Source organism: Chrysemys picta, chromosome 10 (genome assembly GCF_011386835.1).
Source record: "Chrysemys picta bellii isolate R12L10 chromosome 10, ASM1138683v2, whole genome shotgun sequence".
NCBI lineage: Eukaryota > Metazoa > Chordata > Testudines > Emydidae > Chrysemys > Chrysemys picta.
In genome coordinates this window covers 37,049,727-37,074,961 of record NC_088800.1, presented here as the reverse complement: position 1 = coordinate 37,074,961, position 25,235 = coordinate 37,049,727, and the positions used below count along the sequence as shown (strand labels likewise).

At 41.3% G+C, this 25,235-nt stretch overlaps 1 protein-coding gene across 42 annotated transcripts in view; it reads left to right on the top strand.

Annotated features, from left to right (window-relative positions):
• The window catches only part of PEAK1 (pseudopodium enriched atypical kinase 1), a 254,072-nt gene that overhangs the window by 4,015 nt on the left and 224,822 nt on the right, over window positions 1-25,235 (top strand). For 17 of the 42 annotated variants that reach the window (XR_010590772.1, XM_065558459.1, XM_065558419.1 and 14 more), the window contains exon 2: window positions 6,791-6,823. The exons of 12 other annotated variants lie outside the window; for them this stretch is intronic. The gene's annotated coding sequence lies outside the window, so the exon portion shown is untranslated. Of the gene's footprint in view, window positions 1-1,864; window positions 1,926-3,932; window positions 4,397-5,295; window positions 5,451-6,790; window positions 6,824-16,476; window positions 16,545-25,235 lie in introns of those variants that run through there. 13 more of the 42 variants (XM_065558444.1, XM_065558454.1, XM_065558429.1 and 10 more) reach the window with 5 other exon arrangements.

The following is a 25,235-nucleotide window of genomic DNA, read 5'->3' as shown; positions in this document are numbered from 1 at the left end:
CGCATATGCAATCAGAGTTACAGCAAACATTCTGACATTGTCATTGTATTTTGATATTTTACTATAGATGTAATGATGAGATAGAATCTGTCACATAGGGAAATATTGCAAATGTGAACACTATAAGGAAACTTCTTTATAAAAAAGATATATTTAAATACAAAAATGAGATATAATAATTATGTTTTATTCATTCTCTAATGAATTACTGGTATATATTGTCATTCTTGCCAATTCTTTACACTCTGAAAACATAGTAATAGCATGTCTTAGCATTTTTTTCATTTGTGTCTTAGTTGGAGCAAAGTTCTAAACGGATATAGTCCAGTTATGTTAGTCCCAAAATGTAGTGTTTATTGGCGGGGAGGGAGTTTAAGGGAGTCCAAATTCATTCCATCTACATATATTAGATAGTGTGAAGGTTTTGGGGAGGCGAAATTCATCCCCAACACAGTGCTCAGGCTGAAACAGAGGTTGCAGTCCTTCCAGGCTATTTAGTTAGTGCATTGGGCCATTGAAACTACATCAAAGCATGGCACCTTCCTTGGCCAGCCCTCAGCCTTCCTAATCCCATCGTTCTGTGATGGCCTATGTGGGGCTGGCACAGAGACCATTTCTGTGGCCCGTAGGGGTTTTACAGGCATACTTGTGTGGGTCCTGTTTAGAGCTTAAGTGGAGTGGTGGGACTTGCATTAGCCCAAAGATGAATTTAATGCAATGTTAACAGAAATGCTTTCATGATTTCCAGCGGGGGCCCCCGCCCCGCCCCGCACACATTTTCTTGTATAGTAATGAAAACTCAGACTCCACAGCAGGAAATAAAACTGATTATTAGTCTAGTTTAATTGTCAAAGCTGAGTGAAATATTACAAGTAAACAGCATAAATGGTGAAGTGAAAATTAGACCTGTAAAATTATTTTACGTTAATATGCCAGAGATGTTGGTGACACAAGTAAAGAATTTATTTTTAATCGGTATCTTCAGCAGTTCTATCTAGTTGTCCAATATTATATTTGTGTATCATCATAAAAATGTGGTTGGTTTTGGTGGTCTTCTGTAACCACAGACTGGCTGATTAGTTGAAATGTGCATAATGCAAAATTGGGCAGTGGGAATGGTTCTGAGGTTAGTATCTTTTTTGTAAAGATCCATCTACCATACAAAATTTACCACATTAAGGAAATAAGTTAAAACAGCAGTAGTGCAAATACTATAATGTGGTCTGGTTTTGCCTGTGTAGATGGGACTAAGTTGGCTTATATTTACAGAACTGTGCTTCGTTTCTGGAACCCCTTCACTACTGTTCTGTGCCCTGTGTGGTTATTTACACCAGTATAAAATGACACTAAGTCAGGATGGTTGTGTTTTACACCCATTTTGCTTTCAGAATATGTGAGGTAACCATGAACTGGACTCCTGTTCTTCTGAGGGCTGATCTATACTAGAAAATTAGGTCGACCTAGTGACATTGCTCAGGGGTATGAAAAATTCACCCTTGAGAGTCTTAGGCCAGGTCTACATTGGCAATGCTGTATCGGTACAGTGGTGCCGCTGTGAGAGCACTTGTGTAACTGCGTTATGCTGATGGGAGAGCGCTCTCGTGTCAACATAAAATCAGCTCAACAAGGGGTGGTAGCTTTGTCGATGGGAGAGCGTCTACTGCCAACATAGCGCTGTGCATACGAGCCCTTACGCTGGCAAAATTTATGTCGCTCAGGGTTGTTGTTTTTTTTCATACCCCCTGAATGACAAAAGTTTTGCTGACATAGGTGCTAAAGTAGACATGGCCTTAGTTAAGCTGACCTAAGCCACAGTGTAGACTGTGCTAGGTTGATGGAAGATTTTTTTTGTTTGTTGATTTAGCAACCGCTTCTTGGAGAGATGGATTTACTGCAGTGTCTGAAGAACTCTTCCCATTGTTGTCGTAAGTGTCTACACTACAGTGGCGCAGTTGCAGCATTTCCACTGTAGACCTGCCATGGAGGGACTGTATTATGATGCTGCAGTTCCCTTTTAATCTGTAACCTTGTTCTAATCTGTTTGTAATCTGGTTTGACTATGGCCTCAGCCCTAGGAAGGCATCCATCCACATAAACTCTACACCCTTGCAAGTCTCATTGAAGTCAGTCGAACCCCCACATGGATGGATCCCTTACCAAGATCATGGCCCGTGTCTGTTATGTATGGGCCTAGTTTTCAATGAGTTTTTTGAACAGCATTGGTACGAGACTCTGACAGGTTGCAGTTAATAAAATTATGATGGTGCCAAATGGGCAACATTACAATAGCTGCAGCTGTACTTTGGTCACTAGTGGTGTACATCTGCGCTCAGTTAAGCATCTTTTAAAATTAAATAAATATTATAAACAGTGTGGGTGAGGTAATATCTTTTATTGGTTTAACTTCTGTTGAGAGAGACTAGCTTTTGGTCCAGTAAAAGATATTACCTCACCAACCTTGTGTCTCTAATATCCGGGGACCAAGAAGGTTAAAACAACACAGCATATTATAAAAAGTATTTAATAGCATTAATCTGCTATGCATACATTAAAAATCTTTAAAATTCTTGATTATTTCTTATATGGATTATTATTTTAACTGTCATGGTCCTTAGAGCTGGGGATATTTTATTTATTGCATAGAATATGCATTTTTTTCACCATTTGAGTGTAAAAAAGGGGTATAAAATCTTTAAAAATGCTTTCCATTCATACGCATCTTGGAGATAGTCAAGTGGACTTTTTGAATAATAATATCTAAAAATCCTTTTATATTATATGCCATGTTTCATTTGAGAGCAAGGCCTCAAGGTTAAGTTATAAACTCAAAAATCTGTTGTCAGCAGTTACATTTTAAAAAACAAAAAGATGAAATATAGTGTTGCTGACAGTGCCGATTTCAAGAAGACAGATCAATTTCATTGAAGTATTAGAAATGCACTAAATGGATAAAAAGGAAGTCCGTGATCACAACGCAGACTGCTAACAAAACTTAATAAGATGTGATCTTTTAGGCACCTGTATTATAAACCAGAAATGTTTTTAGAAACAGGGAGATTACTGATAGTGAAGGTGCAGAGAATTTAGTAAATAAGCCTCTGGAAAGGAAGGGATTCCACATGTAACCAATTGTTACAAGTGTTTGTACAAAATAAGGCTCTGATCCTACATAGACTTATGCTCTATGGGTAATTCCACTGCAGTCAATGGAACTACTCACATAAAGGTGAATAAAAGTTTTTAATGTTGATTTTGTGATTAATTTTTTTCTCATAAAGAAACAGACAATGAAAGGTACAAAAAGACAGTGCATATGTGTAAGTCTTTGTATGACTGGGGCCTAAATATTAAATGATACTTTATAACATTGGTTCAGCAAAATTCTTTTTTTTTTTTTCCAGATAAACTGTGGTACTGTGTTTTATTTATTAGCATGTATTTGGGCTGAATGGATTGGAACATCACTTTGAATTTATGCAAAAAACCCCAAACAAACCATGAAGCTGAGATGAAGATACATTATGAAGCTATCATTAATGTCTTTCTCCTGTAATCATAATATATTAAGAATACTATGTCTAGGTTATTTTATGGTGAGACAGTTCATTTTTGTAAACCAGTACCTCTTGATGCTTTGGAAAGATAATTTGGGATATTCAGGAAGCAAAGATGTGTTAGGGCAGGGTTTCTCAAACTGGGGGTAGGGACCTCTCAGGGGGTCATGAGGTCATTACATGGGGGGTCACGAGCTGTAGCCTCCACCTCAAATCCCGCTTCGCCTCCGGCATTTGTAATAGTGTTAAATATAAAAAAAGTGTTTTTAATTTATAAGGGGGGGGAGGTCGCACTCAGAGGCTTGTTGTGTGAAAGGGGTCACCAGTACAAAAGTTTGAGACCCACTGTGTTAGGGCAAAGCCCACTGGAGCCTGAAGTGTACCAGCACCTATGAGTTCCTATTGGTAAGACCTTCTTGTAAAATTAAGGTAATATTCTTATCAAGAGAGGCTGACTGAAACGTGCAGAGCTTAAAGTGCATTTCATTATTTCTCTGTAATCTTCATTGGTGGGGGTAGCTAAATCAGCATTATCATCTCACTCCAATAACCTGTTGGTTTGTCGTTGGTGGTTGTGTTCATGGTTTCTTAAAAGTTAGCTCTATATATCTTCTTAGAGTAGGAGAGAATTTCTCTCAAGGGTTATTCTTTTATGAGAATTGTTAATAAGGTGCTGCACCATAAAGAATGCTATTCTGTAGCATTCAGAGTACTCATGCTTAGCCTTAGATAGAGAGATACTGTTAGTAACAGTTGCCATGAAAAACCTTCTGCGACAGCTTTAAGGTAAAATTGAAAAGGTTTTAGACAGATTCCTTAGCTTCAGTGGAGCTTTAGCCATGGTAAGTTCGTGTTGTGTTCCTTGTAATTGTTTGGGGGTTTTTTTTGGCTTGTTGGAATGTGAGAAGTATCTGATCATTTCTGTTTGCGCAATCACTTTCAGTGGGAATAGCTGAATCAGTTGCTTTTCTCATTGGTGTTATCCTTGTGCATTTGTATGGTATTTAGTGAATACATTCTTTAAATGCTACATTTCAAATCTTAGTTGATTAATACTGTAAACAGCAAGAAGTGGTGCAGTTTAAAAATCAAATTACCCAGTATCCACCCTGTTGTTTATTTTACAAGCAATTAACAAGCTCTTTATTGTGTAATGGTGAAAACATTGCAGTCTTTCCCCTTCTCTGTCTTTTGCAGGGGGACTTCACTGCTTATATTTTACTGCTTATATTTTACATTATCTTTATCAGTGTAAATCAACAGAGCTATTGCTGAATGATAGAGATAACAACCAACACTGAGATCTTTTGAAGCTAAATTTGCAGATTAAGGAGCAATATTGTCTTGAAACATGTTGAAATGGATAACCAGCACAATCCAAATGCTCTGTATGGTCTACAATCTGTATGTTCCTATAAAGAGGAGATAATGAAAAATACTAAATAATAATGTTATAAAGCATTCCTCCCCTACTGCCAGAGCACTCGAGGAGATGCATAAATATAATATAATTCAAATGTGAAATCACAATATAAAGATGAAACACAAATGGTCCCCACCCAAAAAAGCAGCATAATTTAAAAATGAGAGAAAGGCAGAGGTTTCACATAAGCTTTTTAAAATTTCATTGCCTTTTATTGTTTCTAATGTTGTGAGTTCCTGCAATTGCCTGCTTATTGCACAACATAACCTAGCTATGTACAAAGCTGACATCTAAATGTCTTGATATGGAATTGTATAGGATGAAGTTGTGAACATCTAAACAAAATAAAAATCTGTGGAATATAGAAGAAAGCACATAACATTATTTCATCACAAGGATATCTTCGGTGCCAGGCATTATTTAGGAAGAGGGCTATCAATTCAGCAAACAGCCATTGACGCAGTGATATACATGTAATACTTTCTGATTTATTTATTTTTAATTACACTGGTTACCACAGTTAGTTTGCTCCTTTTTTTTTTTTTAATTTGGATCAAATTGCTAGCACAAAAAGAAAGAAGGGGGAAAAAATCTATTAAAAGATAAGAAAATTGTGCTGGCTTTTGTAATTGCAGTGACAGTGTAGTCACAAATGGCTGAGTCATGTATGAAAGATTTATTGTGCAAGTGAAATGATTAAAAATAAGTATCAGTAGATAAGCAACAGAGTGCTGCACTCTTCCAAAAGTCACGATAGGGTTCCATTTTTAGTGCACTCATTATAGAATGGTGGGCATTAGTGTTACAGCAGCATGACATCAAAGGCAATTTCTCCAGAGTAGGATATGTTCTTTTTCAAAATTAACTAATATGCATAAGTTAAATTGATTCTAAATCATTCAAATCAATTTCATTGCAATCAAATGTCAGTCTCTTCAATTTATCAGTTTTTAATGGTTATCTTAAAAAAAAAAAAGTCTTGTTTCAAAACTGGTCTGGTGGGAACATCTCCAATTGTCATCCAAGATTTTTTTTTCTTTGCTTTTTATCCACATAATCAGAAATCTACCTTCACTTAATTTCTAATTGGCTATGTATCTGTCTATTTTTAGGAATTTCTAAAGTTACTTTGGTATCTAAAATCAGTGCGCTTTAGTTGGTATTCATTTTAAACGCCTTGATTTATCTCCCCACGACACTTTGTTCCCCTCATCTTCATCATCACAGGAAGTATATTCTTTTAAGGAGTAGTGATTCTGCATGAGGTCCTATATATAGGCACCTACATTGCTTTTGGAGATGGACAGCAAAATATCTTGCTCACTTTTACAATATTTTTAAGGAGTTCTGAAATTCTTTCTGACTAGCGTTAAAAGTACAAGCAAGGCACACCACCTGCAATTATCACCAGTCAGTCTGGGAATTATTGGTTTCCCATGGTATTTATGACCATGGGTGTGTGTGTGTGTGTGTGTGTGTGTGTGTGTGTGTGTGTGTGTGTGTCAAACTGGTTAATTGTGGGTGACAAGCTTAAAAATATGAGCAGACAATCACAATTACATAAGGATCCTTCCCTAGGCTGGTAATGAGCACATAATGACTGGTAGTTGTGTGTAGCAGTGATATTTCAGTTTTGGATCCTTGGGTGAAAATTACTCTGCCTGTCAAAAGCAAGGAAATATTCAAAGACAAAGAGAGAAAGTGGTGTGTCTCTTTGCTTGAAGTTTAATGCAAGTGTGTTGTCTGAAATGCTATAAATTTAGTCTGAGTAAAGGAAAATATACTGAAATACAAGTTTTTGTTCTCTTTTCAGGGGAGAAGAGAAGGAAAGATTCTCATTAGAAAGGTAATTATCTTAAAAATGCTACTGTGCAGCTTATTCCATCCCTAAAGGACAAGTTTAATTGTGGATACAGGGATCTGTGATAAACATATATTTTGGATAAACAATATACAATGTGAAAATAGGGGAAGTGTTGTTTTGTCTGCCCAATTAAGGCATGTTGGAATAAATTATTATTTTTTTTGCATATTTTTTTAAAGGAATAATTCTCCCAGGCTTTGTGCTGTTCATTACATAATCTTAATGCTTTGATAGTTTTAAGCATATGGGAATATTTCTTTCATTGATATCCTGTAAAACTTGGGATGTTTTGCTGTCTACTTCTATACTTCTGAATTTTGAAGAACTGTATTCCCCAAGAGACTTTCTAAATATCTGCTGTTCTGAGTAGAAAAGACGTGTTTGTTCCTAGTAGTTTCAGATTTCTAAATATTTACTTGGAATTTACTGCACCAAAAGCTTAAGAATGCATGAAAAAATGTAGTAGCACAAAGGATAAAAACTATTTTCAATAAATTACTTTGCATTTTCATCAACATGCATACTAATTGTGCTTTTGCTCTGATTAGGGTTTTTTGTCTAATTTATTGCTATTGAATCACAGTTCATGGTATCCTTGGCCCGTGAGACAGAGGCTCATGTATAAAATAAGATGGTTGAAATATCCAATGTTCAGTGGCAGATTTAGAGTTAGTAGGGCCCTGTGCTCAGCTTCATTTTTGGGGGCCCTCCTTGGGACCCCTCCTTGGGACCCAGCCAAGAAAAATAACATTCTCTCTTATCTCCCTTCTCCCTACCCCGCCACCGTTTTCATTCTTTTTTTCTTCATCCTCTTCCTATAAGTAATAGGAAGTAAATTAAAACAAAGTGAGGTACCTTGATTGTTTTTGTAGTCTAACTTATTTTTCCACAGACGACTTGAAAATTGCTGAGGGTCTCAGTGGACCACTTAATGATCTTTCCAAATATTGTTTGTACCGTTAGCTAACTATTGTAAAGGGCTTTGGATAAGAGCGCTTTATATAAAAAAACATTGGGGTGTGGGGTCTGGCCACCCAGAGGTGCTGGACAGGGTTCAGGGCTGGGGGTGCAGAGTCTGGGAGGAGGTTAGGGTGCAGGAGCAGGCTGGGGTTGGAGTACAGGGTCTGGCCGGGAGTTAGGGTGGCTCAGGGCTGGGGCAGGGGTTGGAGTGTGAAGCGCTTACCTGAAGCAGCTCCCATTTGGTATGAGGGGTGCAGGTGGGGATGTGTGGTGGGGTGGAGGAGTCAGGGCTGGGAGTGTGTGAGAGGGTGCAGGAGTCAGGGAGGGCTGCGAGTGTGTGAGGGGCATGCAGGAGTCAGGGCTGGGGGTACAGGAGCAGGCTGGGGGTTGGGGTGCAGGGTCTGGCCAGGAGTTAGGATGCAGGAGCAGGCTTGGTGTTGGGGCAGGGGTTGGAGTGTGGAGCGCTTACCTGGTGCGAGGGGTGCAGGTGGGCATGTGGAGGGGGCTGTGCAGAGCACCCGTTTGGTGCTCAGGGTGAGGATGTAGGAGGGTGCAGGAGTCGGGGGGGGGGAATGGGTGTGTGTGAGGGGGTGCAAGCGTCAGGGCTGGGGGTGTGGGCTGGGGTCATGGGGGTGCTCCCTGCCCCACCCCAGCCCCCTGCCCTTAGTGGCTCACAGCAGGGGGCTCAGGGGGGGTATGTGTAGGGGGAATGCAGGGGCCCCGTCTTTACTTTGCCACACCCTGATTCCACCCCCTTCCCCAAAGCTCCGCCCCCACCTCTTTTCTGCCTCCTCCCCCGAGCGCACTGCGGCCCCGCTCCTCTCCCTCCTTCCCAGAGCGACCTGAGCACCGGTAAACAGCTGTTTGGTGGTGGAGGAAGCTCTGAGGGGGAGGGGTGGGAACGCGGCACGCTCAGGGGTAGAGGCGGGGGAGGAGGGAGTTTGGCTGCTGTTGGGTGCAGAGCCCCAGGAGCCAGCAGGACCAAGCTTCTGCCCCCGCAGCTGCCTGGCCCTGGGACCCCCTGTCGTTGGGGGGCGGGGGGTGTCATGCCAGGGCACCCTGTGTTTTACTGTAAATCCGCCTCTGCCAATGTTATAAGTAAAGCTAAAATCAGGATTTTGGCTGTAAGACCTTTTTGGGATGTGGGGAAGAGAGGCTTCAAAAGGGATTGTTTCCCTTTTGGTCCACATGCTGAAAGTCTCATGGGTTGCGAGTGAAAGATTGCCTCTGGCTTACTGGATATTTTAGACCAAGGCCGTACGACTTCTGTTGATTCTTAGAACTTCAATTATTTTGTGTGTACTTGTAATCATTATTGCAAATATTCTTTACAGTCTTTCTTATGTATGGATTAAATTTGTTGGGATCAGTGTCTGCAAAATGATGAAGAGTGTTGAAGTTTCATTGATGGTTAATTACTCTGGAGTACACATTTTTGGTGTCCACATTTCTGGTAATTCAGATCGGAGAGGATTTTCAAAATAACTTGAATACATGTTTGTTCTTTAAAAATGAATAAAACATTATTTTCTATAAAGTGCGGTACATTTTCATATTTGTGAAAGGTAGCCTGTAATTTTTAATTCTATAGTTGAAGTGGGGCTCTGAGGTTTCAGTATCTTTGTTGATATTGAAATAGGTGTAGAATGACCATATACACGTCTAACTCGATATAACGCTGTCCTCGGGAGTCAAAAAATCTTACCGCGTTATAGGTGAAACCGCGTTATATCAAACTTGCTTTGATCTGCCGGAGTGCGCAGCCCCGCCCCCCCGGAGCACTGCTTTACTGTGTTATATCAGAATTTGTGTTATATCAGGTCGCGTTATATCGGGGTAGAGGTGTATGTCAGAACATATTTTAAACCTTGATTATTATTATCAGACCCAAAGATCAACAAGTGTTCCATCTTTCTCAAAATCTACATTTGTGATAATATGGAGAAAATAGAATCCGTTTTAACCATTGATTATAAGGGGAGACTTTTATTACATGGGCTCTTCTCCTAATGCAATTGCCTTCATGTGCACTCAGAAAGAAAAATGTACTTGAGTTCAAGTACTGTAGTCTTGCATGTATATCTTACTGCAATAGTCTGTTGGAGGCTGCTGTTGTTAATACGTTTTTTTCTTTTAATGAATGTTATTGTTAAAGTTCCAGGCTGAAATATATGGTTAATTCTTGTTGTCTGTATAGTAGAATGAAGCCATCTTTATCTATAGAGCAATATGGTACACATAATGGTAGAGAGAGTTCCCTGCAGTGTCTTGCCAGTATGCCTCAAACCTGACCTGGGAGGAGAATAACAACTTGTGATTAACGTAATGGGGACTGGGTTCAATTCCTTTTCTGCCACAGACTTCTGGTGTGATCTTAGACAAGTCACTTAATTTCTTTGTGCTTAAATTCAAAACCCCCTGCAAAACGGGATAAAAATTATTTTCTTCCACTACTTGCCTGTGGTCTGTTTAGACTCTAAAATCTTCAGGGCAAGGATTGTCTCTTACAATGTGCACTGATGGTATCTACCAGAATAAGGCCCCAATGTAAGATTGGGCTTCATTTACCACTGTAATGATAAAAATTACCTGAAGGGACAAATGCTAGGGATGAGATTCCTGCTCAGTGCTTTGGAGACTAACCATTTGGGCTTCTTTTTTTGTTATCCTGTCTAGTGTCTGTTGGTCTGACTCACAAATAACTGGCCACTGCTGCAGGCAGTGTCATGATAATATACAAATCTGCAGTCTTCATATGATTTTTGGAAGCAAAACCAGAGCAAGAGAGGCAGACACCCGCATACAATATCCTGAAAAGAAGGATGAGCCAGTGTTTAGGACTGTAGCCTGACACTTGGAAGAGTGAATTTGATCTGCCACAGACTTCCTGAGCGATTTTGTGCAAGTCACTTAGTCTCCCTTGTGCCTCTGTTTCCCATCTGTAAAATGGGGATAATAGTACTTCCTTATGTCACCGGGGTGTTGGAAGAATAAATATATTAAAAACTGAGATTCTATGATAATGCAAATATAGATGCATTAAATAGATACCTAGCCTAGTGAAAGCTGCAAGCTCAGTTACCATGAGTTCTAGCTCCAGCTCTTTGCTTTTAACAACTTGGCAATACCTTGGGAGAAGGAGGGAGTAACTATCATTCACCACTTTCCCAGATAAAATAACAGAGAGCTTGCATAAGATCACTTCAGGCAAAGCTGGGATCTCTGATTACAGTCTCATTGCAACACAGTCTTTTGGAAAGAGTACATTAAATTAGGTACCTGTGTAACGCACCCTAAAAAGTGTGGTTCTTTGTGTCATCCTTGAGCAATTAAGCCACATATAGAGGTTTTTTTTCTCTGCTGCTACTTCCATGCTAAGCCATTTGGTTCATTAGTTCAAGTGGTAAAGGCTTATGTTTTTATATCCTCAGGTGCTAAGTTCAGGTCCCCACATGCCCTAAACAGAAGCATTGTTACATTTGGCTGTGCTGCCTACAACCACTAAGACCACAATATACTCCCAGAGCCAGGAACAGAACCCATGAATCATGATGCCCAGCTATTGCTGTCTCACCAATACTTGTGTAACCCAATGGCAAAGTATGTGGTGTCTCCCCATGCATGAGCTGGTGTTCATAGAGAATTACAGCATGTTTTCCCATCACTACTTACTCCTATAATATAAGAGGTCGGTGCTGTGGATCTGAAAGTTGTGGGTTCAAACCCTGCCTGATGAACCCATATGGGGTTAAAGAAATACATGCATAAATGTTAGTGTAAGGACCCTGGAGTAATCTTCTTCCCCTTATCACATCATCTGAGGTCAAGGGTCATCATGCAAGCATCCACCATCTTTGTCTATCTGCGGGAGCACTAAGGTCCACCTGCTTACCATCATCTTTGATACAATCCACCCTTTGCTTCCTTGGCTTTCCTCAGAATCTCTTTCCTACCACTGTCTCATGCCAAGCTATCTTCACCAGGTCCTCTTCATTCACCCTTTGTAGCTGTCTAACCACTGAAGTCATGCTTCCTGGATTTTGTCAGCCAGCAGAGACTTTGGAGTAATCATTGGAATTATTTTATGCTGTGAAATATTATATGTAGAATTGAATTTGAATGTTGTATGTGACATGTCATTCCATATTCTTTCTGAAAATATTCTTATGATATGAATATGACATAACTGAGATATACTTTATGCAAGATGGCTCAGATGAGATAATTGGAAAGGTTATGATTCACTGAATGTGATTATCCTATTTGTATGCATGTATCATTTCTGTATTTGAAATTAGGAATATTGACTATATATCTGTATTTCAACTATGCTACTTTGGGTGATGCCCACTGCCAACACTTCAGGTACAACAATGGAAAAGCCAGACAGGGCGGATGGCCCATCAACAAGGACAATGGACTGTAAAAGAGCTTAGTCTTCCTGTGAACCTGTGGGTCAGCCTGTGAAGAATGGCTAAAAGGGCCCTACAGCATCAGGTGGCCTTGTCACCTGATACTAAAACATTACCTGGGACGACTTGTAACTTTCCACTGTAAGGGAAGGAGGGTCAAACTAGGAAACAAAGGACTCCCGCCTTATGCAAATCCTATTTAAGGGAGGGGAGTGCGGTAATCCGAGGTGGTCAGTTCTTCCCTGCTACCCAACCCAAGATGACTGCTGGAAACAACTAAGACTGAACAGGGGGAAAGAACTGGGCCCAGGCTGGAAGGGCATCTGGCCTGGGAAGAAGATTATTAGAACCACATTTAGGGTGAGAACTTGCATGTAACCAGTTTCTTTAGTCTATTAAGCTTAGTTTGTGTGCTCTGTTTTATTTTCTTAGAAATCTGCCTTGTTCTGTCTGCTACCACTGTATCTACTTAAAATACACCTGTTATAGTTAATAAATGTATTTGTAGTTTATAATATAACCCGGTTTCTGTTATTTCTAATTTGAGAGGGGTGAGAAATTGTGCATACCCTCTTCCATATTGAGGGAAGAGGCAAATATATTATATCTTTAGGTCTGTACTCAGGTGGAGGTGGACATCTGAGTGCTGGAGCAAGTCCCTTAAGCTGAGTCTTCCCAGAGCTGATCTGTAGCTGGGTGTGGTCCTGCCTGTGTGTGTGTTAGAGGAGGTTTTAAGAGCCTGGCTCAGCAAGACAGGTAAAAGGGGACCCATTCTGGCAGAACAGGTAGACTCAGTGGTATCTCAGCACATCAGGTGACTTCCCAAGAGGCCCAACGTGTCACATTGTGCTAATATTTGTCTTACTGATGCTTTTTTAGTATTTGTATTTGATGAGTTGTCCATTTTAATAATAGGGATATGGCAGATTTATGGCTTGTCTACACAATGCAATAATGTGCAATACAGTGGTGTGATTTCTAAAGTACACTAATGTGTTGTACATTTATTAGTCCATGTAGACTCTGCTGGTGCACAATAAAACTTCCCTAGTGCACTTTAAAGTAATGCTGTTTGAAGCAGTACTAAGTTTAAGTGCACTAGGGGACCTTAAGAGCACACCTGCAGGGTTCACACTGACCAGTTAATGGGCAACATGTTGTTGAGCTTTAGAAATCATACCCTCTAGTGCACATTATCCCACTGTGTAGACAAGCCCTCAGTGTCCATCTCTTGAGAGCAGTGTGTTGGAGACTTTCCTGTAAATCCAGAGTGGAAGACCCTTTCATTATCTGCTTCAAAAAGGTTAGAGCTTGATTTAATGAACATTATCTTTCCAGAAAGGAAGCTTCATTTGCAAAGGTGCAACAGTAACACTTGTTCAGAACTGGATGCTTCAGGGCATTGCTAATAATCTATGGAGCCTTTCACTTGTCACCAGTTTGAATCCTGCCCAGCTCAACAGTGGTTTAAAAGTTGTTTCCATCCAATGGATTTTTGGTATACTCTATTTGAGATAAATGTAGTTTCTCGTTTCTAATTCCCATACCACAAACTCATCACCATACTTTCTACTATATGGACTGTCTTGTACCTATGTGTTTGCAAAGGGCCTAGCACAATGGGGCCATGTCTCGTTTGAATCCTTCAGTGGGGCTCTTGTAGCAGGGGCCAAAATCATGTTACTCTCTGTTGTACACCCTTATTGTCTCAGACACATTGGGAGTGGGCAGGGGGACTTCAAAATTCAAAAGACGGTCTAAAAATGTGGTTTAATCTCTGGCCCCAAAAGCACTATTTAAAATAAAATATCTCATCATTTTGAGGGGTGGAAGTGGGAAGGGGAGAATCTGCCTCATGATTTTTGAACTTCTGGGGTTGGCAATACAGCCATCAACTAATGTCAAAAAGACTGCATGTTAGGTGGGCAGTGTATGATGGAAATTTAAAATAGCAGACAGGATTTGTTCTCATCATGTAAGAAAGAGGACCTGTGCAGACCCCTTTTTGCGGAAAACTCCTTTCCACTGCTTCGTTTAGAGGGGTTATGGCAATGTTGCATCTCAATGATTATTTTACCTCACAGCTTCTAATTCTTTCAGCAATACTAACTCTTCAAGTGAGCATTGGAAAAAAAAAAAAAGATTAACATGTAAAGCAACATTTTAGTCTTAGTGCTTTTTAAGAGTGGAAAAAAACAGAATAGTGTTAAATAACTTCCTAGCTTGAAACATCCCCCCTGATTTTCCCCCTTAATGACACACTTATTAGAACGTAAATGATACAGGACCAGAATAGCCTCCAATCTGGTAAAGACTTGCAAATGTGCTTAACCTTAAGCATGTGAGAAATCCCATCGAAATCAGACATAACTTCCATGATTAAAATTATATCAATATATTTTTGCAGGATTGGGACCTTAGTTTTGCACCTTTAATGTACTGAAAAAACATGTCTTGAATTGTGCTGTATTGCTCCTCTATATTATAACGTCTTCTGTATTATAATTTGTGTTACAGTGTAATGCAATCATATGTAAAATATTTTTTTAGACATTTGGAATAATTGTTGATTTTTATGATAAGGGTGTTAAATAGGGTTGCCAGGTGTCTGGTTTTTGACTGGAATTCCAGGTTGAAAAGGGACCTTGGCGGCTCCGGTCAGCATCCTTGACCGGGCTGTTAAATCTGGTCGGTGGTACAGCGGGGCTAAAGCAGACTCCCTGCCTGCTGTGGCTCTGCACGGCTCCCGGAAGTAGCTGCCTGTTCCCCTTCCGGCTCCTATGTGTAGGGGAAGCCAGGGGGCTCTGCACACTGCCTCCCCCCAAGCACTGGCTCCGCAGCTCCCATTGGCCGGGAGCTGCAGGGGCAGCGCCTGCGAATGGGGCAGCGCACAGAGCTGCCTGGCCCTGCCTCCACGTAGGAGCCAGAGGGGGGACATGCCACTGCTTCCAGGAGCTGCTTGAGGTAAGTGCTGCCCAGAGCCTGCACCTCTGACTCCCTCCCATGCCCCCGCCCTGATCCACCCTCTGAACCCCTCAGTTCCAGCCTGGAGCACCCTCCTATACCCCAAACATCTCATCCCCAGCCCCACCCCAGAGTCTGAACCCCAAGCTGGAGCCCCCTCCTGCACCCCAAATCCCTCATCCCTGGCCCCACACCAGAGCCCACACCTCCAACTGGAGCCCTCACCCCCCCACACACACCCCAACCCCCTGCCCCAGCCTGGAGCCCACTCCTGAACCCCTAATTTATGGTCCCACCCCAAAACCCACACCCCCAGCCCAGAGCCCGTACCCCCTCCCACAACCCAGCCCCTTGCCTCAGGCCAGAGCCCTCTCCTGCACCCAAAACCCCTCATCCCTGGCCCCACCCCAGAGCCTGCACCCCCAGCCGGAGCCCTCACCCTCTCCCGCACCCCAACCCACTGCCTCAGCCTGGAGTCCCCTCCTGCACCCTGAACTCCTCATTTCTGGCCCCACCCCAGATCCCGCACCCACAGCTGGAGCCCTCATTCTTTCCTGCAACCCAACCCCCTGAGCCAGCCTGGTGAAAATGAGCAAGTGTGTGAGGGTGGGGAGAGTGAGTGACAGGGGAAGAAGGGGGATGTAGTGAGCAGAGGCGGGGCCTTGGATAAGGGACTGGGCAGAGGCGGGGACTCGGAGGACAGAAGGAGCAGGGGGAAAGGCAAGGGTGTTTGGTTTTGTGCAAGTAGAAAGTTGGCAACCCTACTGTTAAACTAGCGTTTATTTTGCCTTTGCTCTGCCATGTTTTAATTTTAAATGTGCAGTTGCAGTCTGCTACAAAAGCACAGTATGTGCATCTTGAGAGGAATATACAGGAGCCCTTGAGCTTGTTGCTTTACTGTTAGTTTGGGTCTAGGTTTCTGGAAATGAGACTCAGTAGGCAAAGTTTCTATATTTGTCTCCTCTTTCAAATGTAAAAATAGTGGGGAAGAGAATAAGCAGTGAACAGATAGTGGAGGGCTCTATGAGGAGTTTGTAACTGACTTGAGGCTTCCATACATGAAATTCATTAACTGCATGGTAGATCTTTATAATGAAAATGTGGTTTTCCATGAGGGATCCATTCTGGGGTGGGTTTATTTTTTTTATAGCTTTTCCCCCCAACTCTCTTAATATTTCCTACAACTGATAACACCAAGTTAGCACTACGGATAGTATCAACCGTGTGAAATGCTAGTGTAGACAAAGCATTTCTGGTGGGTGTTTTCACTATAGTGTTATTTACACTTGCTCTGTGCAGGTTGCTAGCTGCTGCAGGAGCCCTGTCTATTTAAACATTCCTGGTGATGAAGCAGAACCCAGTGAAAGGTTGGTTGTTTGTTTGTTTTGGGGGGGGTTGTTTTGGGGAAAAAGGACTAGCGTAGGTACCACTAAAGTGGCTGAAACATTTACTAGGAAAGCTCCATTAATAATGGACACACCCTAGTAAAGTTAATTGATGCATTGAGATGCTTCTTTTGCTGTGCAATTTTGGAATGTGCACACTAGAATCCAGCCATCTTAAGTATCAATAATAGTTGAGGGGAGGTGATAGTTGTAACGTTAAATAAGGATCTTTCTGCACTGAAGATCTGAAGCAGTCCAGTCTTACTAGCATCTTAGTACTAGGATGTCAATTTTGAATCTGTATTAAAGCTTTTGAATTAGCTATTGGATCTTTAGCACTTTTAAAATGTTTGACTTTTGCTGGTTAATTTCATTCGTTTGACTTCAAACCTATACATGTGTTTTTGAAAATCAATTAGCTGTGCTGTAATTAGATACTGATGGCAGTTTCCTAGCAAGCTTTTAGTAGCTGTACAGTAGTGCTGTGATAAGGGGAGACAACTACATATTATGGTCCCAGGGAGGAGGGAGAGGAATTAGAAAAGTTTGCTAATTTAGCATTGTCTGACCACTGTTCAGTTAACTAGGTTAATATGGCTTGTTTAAAATAAATTCTTTAAAGGACTTTTAGGAAACATTGTCAGACCACCCTTTGGTTTCCAATAGATTTCCATTGTATAACAGTCTGTAAGTCTCTTCAGTTGACATACCCTATTAAAGAGGCCCTGAGCAATCCTTTGTGTTTTTGGGTCAGTGGTTTACAAACCGTGTCTGGACCAATGAACTGTGAAATCAATCACTATATCTTACTGACACTGCCTTTGAACTGCTTTATTGATGACAGTAGAAATGTTAGTCTGTCTCTGTTTTCATTTATAAAGCTTCCAAACTCATCCCCACTGACAAACAGTTAAATATCATTGAAGTCCCATTGTCCTTGGGATGACAAAATGAAATGCATTGTCTTTTTGATGAATCTTTGGATTTTGTGAAAGTGACCAACAAGAAAGGGACCCTCTACAGTTAATATCTTGATGATTTTGCTTGTATGAACAATACATTTTGTCTCTTCTATAGAAGAACTCTGAAGCTGTGATATAAAACCATCTAGTTGGCTAACTAATTGCATATTAGAATCTTTCTTCTTTTAAACTAATATACATATATTTACTGTTATACTCTGAATGCTTGTTAAGAATAACATTAAATACATTTGAAAGGCTCATTGAGAAGAGAGGGAGTCTGCAGAAACTTGGACCTTAAATGGTGGTGGTACCTGTTATGTGCATCAGTATCTCTAGCAAATAGGAGTGATGTAACTTATCAGTTGGCATTATGAGTGGTGTTAGAAAGTAGATTTCTCTCCATGCATGTTTCCCCATTTCAGTTCTTTTTACTCACTTTGTAAAATGCATTTTCTGTTATATTGCAACAGATGTGTCAGTACTGAAGGGTGACCTGCCCTTCCTGTCACACAGTAAAATATTTAACAAAAAACGTGATTTTCTAAATCTTTTAGTGATGATAGAATTACCAAATTGAGATCTCTGGAGAATGGAGCCTTTTCTTTAATCACAGAAAAAATACAAAGTTTTGGCAGTGTGAGATTTCCCTCTAGTCTGCTTTATAATGATAGTCTTGGGTATCTCTTTCACTCTCCTCATCTTTCTGGTCCCCTTCTTGTTGTCTCACCATGCCATTTCATGGTTCCTGTGCGGAAGGGAAAGTACCAAAGATTCAGATGAGTTCTTCGAAGAACAGAGGTCTTCTTCCCTGCATCAAATGCATTATTATTGTCCTGAGCCTTATTGCAGTGGACCTTAAGTCCTGTGATCTTTTTATTGTGTTTAGTATGCAAAATGTCTTTAGTGTAGAAAATGCCCTACTATGCTCTAGAAGAGTGTTTCCCAAACTTGGGACGCCACTTGTGTAGGGAAAGCCCCTGGCGGGCGGGGCCGGTTTGTTTACCTGCTATGTCCGCAATCCGGCCGATCGCGGCTCCCACTGGCCGCGGTTCGCTGCTCCAGGCCAATGGGAGCTGCTGGAAGTGGCGGCCAGTACGTCCCTCGACCCGTGCCGCTTCCAGCAGCTCCCATTGGCCTGGAGCAGCGAACCGCGGCCAGTGGGAGCTGCGATCAGTCGGACCTGCGGACGGGGCAGGTAAACAAACCGGCCCAGCCCACCAGGGGCTTTCCCTACACAAGCGGTGTCCCAAGTTTGGGAAACATTTCTCTAGAATTTTCAGAATCTTCTGTGCCATTTGTTTGGCAGGTATGTAACATGTGAGAACTAACCATGTTGAATAAGCTGATGCAGATTGTAAGAAATGTAAAGGCATTGGTTTTTCAGTTATGACAGATGTTGGGAGGAAGCTGTTGTTGCCTTAACTTCTGGCAAGGCCTCTTGGTGACTCCCTGAAAAGTCACAGTAGCCTTATCAGAAAATGAAGACAACTGTTTGAAACATCACAACATTCCTGGAGCTGGTTATACAAAGAGCACTCTTAGTAAGAAGATTGTTATTCACACACTGGATTTGTGTTAAAATTTATATGACGTGATATTCTTTATTGTCTAGTTGTTAATTATATATGAGCTGTTTGAGATGTTTCTTTTCATGTTGTGCATTTTAGGAAGGACAAATAGCAAATGGTGAAGAAGGGAAAGAGAACTACTACTGAACGTTTAAGCTGCTGTTTGCCAAATCACATTTTGAGATTGATTTCTATTTTTAAACAACAGAGTGGTTGCTGACGGTGGCAAACTGGTTGCCTTTGGATGTGGGGGGGTGGCATCATTGCTCACTTCTCTGCTAAAAAGGAATGCCACTGAGGCCATGTCTACACTTACAAGTTTACAGCAGCACAGCTGTACCGATATAGCTGTGCTGCTGTAAGATCGCTTGTGTAGCCGTGTTATGTCGACGGGAGAGAGCTCTCCCAATGACAAAATAAAACCAGCTCAACGAGTGGCGATAGCTATGTTGGCGGGAGAGCGTCTCCTGCTGACATAGTGCTATGCCGACATAAGTGCTAGTGTAGACGTGACCTAAGAAAAGAGAGTGGCAGCAGCGGGAAAAGAAAAGTGAGCATGGAAGTGTTGGAAAAACTGAAAGAATGGATCTCTTTTGGTATTCTCTTTAGAATATTAGATTTACATTAAATTTCAAATCTGGTTGCTCAAATCTATCTTCTCAGTATTGTTGACTCTTCTTCAAAATTAATCAATCCATTAAGTATCTTTCTTCCTGTTTTGAAAAGTCCAGTACTTTATAAAGTGTCTAGTTCCTAGATAAAAGCCCACTCATGATGTGGTTCCCTTAATTAGTTGAAAGTAACTCAGTGATAATCAACTTTGAACTGGAGAAACTTTTAATCATAGAACTTCTATACTGAGCCACAAAAATTAAATCTATTTAGAATACAAAAGGCAAGCAAGCTCATAAAGTAATAATACATTTACTAGTATAATTCTGTCTAAAGCTTGCAATATTGGAAGGGAACATGGTCTAATGGCTCCCAGATCTTGTGTTTTTTACATGAAGAGATCTGAGTTCTGTTTCTGGCTTTCCCACTAACTCACTAGGTGACCTTAAAATTTGAGGCACACAAAGATTAAAGAACTTGCCCATCTATAAAATGAGGATAATGCATAACATACGGGGGGTGTGTGAATGAAGCTGAATTTATTACTGTCTGTAAAGCACTGTATGGTTCTTAAATGGGAAGATGTTTTTTAAATGCAGATGATGAACAGGGGTATTTGGGGCTCAGTGAGGGAGAAGTCTGGTTTTAGGTAAGTCACTTAGCCTAACTGTTAGTCTTAAACCGGGCTGGCTCCAGGCACCAGCTGAGCAAGCTGGTGCTTGGGGCGGCAGATTGTTGGGGGGGGGGGGCATTCTGCCCAATCCTAGGGCAGCACAGAGAACCAGAGCGCCCTGCAGGGCAGTCCTCTTCCTTCCTTCCCTGCCGACTGGAGCGGAGCCCTCGCGGCAGGAGGCGGCACAGCGGGAGGGGCCGCGTGGCAGCGCCCCTGCTGTAGCCCTGGCCGCCCCCTTCTCTCTCTCCCGCCCACCCCCTCCCCCGCTGGTCCCCCTGCACCCGCTCTCCAGCTGCGTTGCAGGTTTTTTTTTTTGCTTGGGGCAGCCAAAAAGGCAGAGCTGGCCCTGGTCTTAAATGGTCTCTTTTAGAGGAAACACTGCATCAGATTTATTGGGAAATTATTCTGTGTTTTAGTCAATCTAGACAAGTGAGTTCTGGTTTTTGAGCAGTGAGCTAAATGTCTCTGGTACGCAAGTGCACAAAATAATGAAAGAAGGAACAGGAAGTAGTTTGATTATATGCTCTTCAAGGAGGAACCATATATTTGCTTGTCTTTATGATTAAAAATATATATTTTGGAATGTAGGATAAATACATTAAATGGATGTTCCTGATCAACAGTGAAATAGTTAACCTAAAGATTTAACAATTCACACCTCTCCCAAAGCTATTGTTGTAGTCTATCAGCAGACAACACAACATTGGTAACATTCATTTAATATTTATTTGCAGTTCTAAGTGCTAGGAACATATAATGTTTCTTTTAAGAGAGAGCTTACATTTGAGAGCACAGTTAGTCAGCAAGGGGAGAGTTCCACAGTTCTGGAATTCCAGAACATATGTGGGCCCTGTTTATAAGGCATCTACCTATGAGGAAGGTTGGCTTCATAAGGTGCACACACCTACAAGCTGAATGAATATTGAACAAATTTTGTGAAAATAAAGTGAATGTGTAAGACTAACTGATTATGAAATAATTTCATGTCCTAAGAACGATTTTATATTTTTCGTATGTTAAAGGATAAAGATATGAAATCTTTTGCAAACATAGTTCAATACAACTGCTGTACTCTTTCATCTTGGCAGCATCCCAGATGCTAATATAGAACAATTTGCATTTGGCAATGGGGCTAGTGTCTCCTTGTTGGAAATGTTATGCTGCTGAAGTGGTAGGAGTTGGGATTTGTATCTTAACATGTCAGAACTAAAGCTGGACAGGTATCAAGATATCTTACTTATCAGCTACCTTAAGGCTTCCCTGTACTTCAATTAGTGCAGGATACACTCACCTTTATTTATATATCTATATAATTATATGAATGATTCACAAGAATAGGATACCACAATGCAAAGTACATTAATCAATGCTGATTTTCAGTCCTGTAAAAATCACTAGAGTAGGGAATAAAGTAGGCTAGATTATTTTCAATATTCATGGATTTCAACATGCCAGAGCACAGCTATAGCAAGCCAATTTAGATTCTCAGCACAGTTGTGATGGGATTGGGTGGAATTGAAAGAATAAAAGAAGAAATTACATTGTTTATTTAAGAAAATGAGAACAAAAGTACCACTGTACATTTAAGTTATGAGAGGGGAGGTAGAAAATAGACCAAAATAAAGTGCAGTGACAAAACAATGCCGGAGAGTGCTAGCTAGCTAGAATTATCTTGCCTGTTAAAGTTTCCCTTCCTTATTTTGATGAGACTTCATATGTTGGTGTTTATTTTCCGCTCTTCTGCTGATTGATGCTTGTAATTCTTTCTCTATGAAAGACTGGATGAGTTGAGTTTCCAAAGCCTGATTGTTCCTTCTCTGTGAAGACTGGGGCACACCCATCACCCCACCTCCCCAAAGTGGTCTGATATTCATTTTTCCTGTGACTCTAATAGAAGTGCCCATTGATTAAGTGACACTTTGGGGGTGGTGGGAGAGCAGGATCTGTGCTCTGTTGTGCCAAGGGAATATATTTGGGATGAGTGGCAGCTGAAGTCAACAAGGCCTTTTCTTCACTAGGAACAAGTGCTGTTAGGTAACTCAAGGTAAAATCCTAGTGAAGACAAGCCAGTTTGTAGTGTTCACCCACACTAGCAGTCGTTTTAAGTTGACCCATTTTAAGTCGTGTACATGAAATTCAAGTACCAGGATGTGTTTTAAAAAAAAAAAAAAAAAAATCAGAAGAAGAAAACAAATTGCAAACCTGGAGAAATAACTCCTGAGTGAAAAACTAGATATCTGTATTGGATTGCTAAAATGTTTACTAACAATAAAGCTTACTCTTGGGGGGAATTCTGCACCTAAAAATTCTGCACACAATATTTTAAAATTCTGCATATTTTATTTGTGAAAATAACACCATATAATCATGCCAGTTTCAAGTATTTTGGTCATTTATTTAAAAAAAACTATCAGCAAGTATGTCTGTAACAAGACGGATAGCAAAAAAGCTTCAGGAAATTTTTTTTGACAAATAGATTCCTTGCTAGGCATATTAATACAGAACTTTGAGTAATAATTCATTTATACTACAATACAGAAACATATTTCCCACACCCCCTCAGAAGCAGTGCAAAAGCTTGGGGGAGTCTGGGGGGGGGAAATAATCTGACACCCCTCCTCCCCATCCCAATGTGTCCCTGCACCCTCACTCAGCCACTCCCTCCCACAGTCAGTTCCCCCCCCACTAACTCTTTTGAATCCCAGTCTGTGACCCTGCCCCCAGCAGCCCCATGTGCCCTGAGCTGTCCGTCCCCCTGTATCCCTGTGCCATCTCAACTGGCCCTATGGGCAGGGCGCTGTGAGGTACGCAGTCTCTTCTGCTCTCTGTCCGCAGCTGGCTGTTCCTGCCCAGGAGTGGCTGTCCTCTGTTCTGGCACCATAGCAGCCCCGGGTGTTTGAAAGGTGTAACTGCAGCTCCTCTCCAGCAGAATGTAGTTTCTGTAGAGGAAAAAAAAAATTCTGCAGGGGACATAAATTCTCTGGGGTTCTGGAACAGTTTGTAAGTGGGGATGCCGAGAGCCATTGAACCAAATTGTTAACCCTATGTATGATGGAAATCCCTTCAAGCCAGGGCATGCAGTAGCACGCCCAGCACCCTTCGTTCCAGCACCTATGTGAATTCTGTGTGTGTGCAGTGGCGCAGAATTCCCCCAGGAGTAAAAGCTAAATAAAACAATGATTTTTAATGTGGTGTTGAAGTTGTCCTTTGAGTAGGCTATCTAGAGAGTTTTCTGCATTATTTGTTTACATAAGTTTATAGATAATGTATTTTTCATTCCATATTTTGTTTTATCAGTTACCCTTTTTGATGACTCACACTTTGTAATACAGATTCTTCAGTACAAGAATGTGCATTCAAGGAGATCATAAGACTATTGGCTGACTCTATAGTCAAAAGGCAGGCCCTGCTATGGAAAACCAATATCTTCCAGATTCTTTTCAAATTGCACAGTGCTGGATGAATTGTGATTGCAGTGTGAGAAGTGGTACCTGTGACTCTGAAGTTGAGAGAGGTTACCTGAGCTGGTCTACACTGAAAACGTACATTTGCATAGCTACGTCTCTGAAGGGTGTGAAAAATACACACTCCAAAGAGATGTAGCTACACTGACCTAAGCCCCGGTGCCGATAGTGCTAGGTTGACAGAAGAATTTTTCCATTGACCTAGCTACCGCCTCTTGGGGATTATCTACAGCAGGGGTGGGAAAACTACAGTCCCTCAGGGCTTTGCTCCCCATAGCCCGCAGGATTGCCCCCCGTAGCCCCGTGCCGCTCTCAGAAGCAGCTGGCACCGCTTCCCTGCGGCCCCTGGGTGTGGGGGTAGAGGACTCTGTGCGTTGCCCTTGCCTCCAGGCTCTGCCCCCCGCAGCTCCTATTGGCCGGGAACGGGGAACCATAAACTTATCAAGCTTAGTCTTCAAGCCAGATATGTCTTTTGCCCCCACTGTTCCCCTTGGAAGGCTGTTCCAGAACTTCACTCCTCTGATGGTTAGAAACCTTTGTCTAATTTCAAGTCTAAACTTCCTGATGGCCCGTTTATATCCATTTGTTTTTGTAAATGTAAAGGAGTCTTATCTGTAGAGCCTTTCTAAAAGCTATCAGAGGGGTAGCCATGTTAGTCTGAATCTGTAAAAAGCAACAGAGGGTACTTCTGTTAGTCTTAAAGGTGCCACAGGACCCTCTGTTGCTTTCTAAAAGCTGTGTGTTTAAACTCGTTTGCACTTTAATATGAGACTGCTAAAGGTCCCAGAAAACATCAGACTTGTACATGTAGGGACTGTCCTGCTGTCACTTCAATATTAATCTGAAGTAATTTAATTTAAGACAACGGAGTTACATCTGTAATACATTACTGTAAAATCAAATTCAAGCCAATCTGTAAAAGTCTGTGGTGTTTACTTTTGGTTCACCTCACGTTCCCTTCACCCTTCCAAAAAACTGTCTGCCCTACTTTTATTTTTATTTTTTAAACCATGTATGCAGCTCCAATAGTACTAGCTGGAGTGTAAGTGCTAATATGATCAAGGCTCTGCTGGAAATATGGTTAAAAATATGGTACAAAAATCATTCCCCCAAAACTTTTATCTGGAACTTTTATTTCTCATAATGGAGCATCTTGTCTGGACATTACTAATGATCATGGATCAGACCTGCTCATTTCACCACAGTGGAGACTGCTCAGGTTTTCCTCCTCACCCTGCCAACTCACCTTCAGACTTGCATTGCAGCAACATCTTCTGACCCCAGAAGATGATTTCCAAAGCTGAAACTATATGAACTAGTAGAAAACATTAATAAAACTATTACCGATTTTAGGATTAATACTTAGGCCTGGTCTACACTATGAGTTTAAT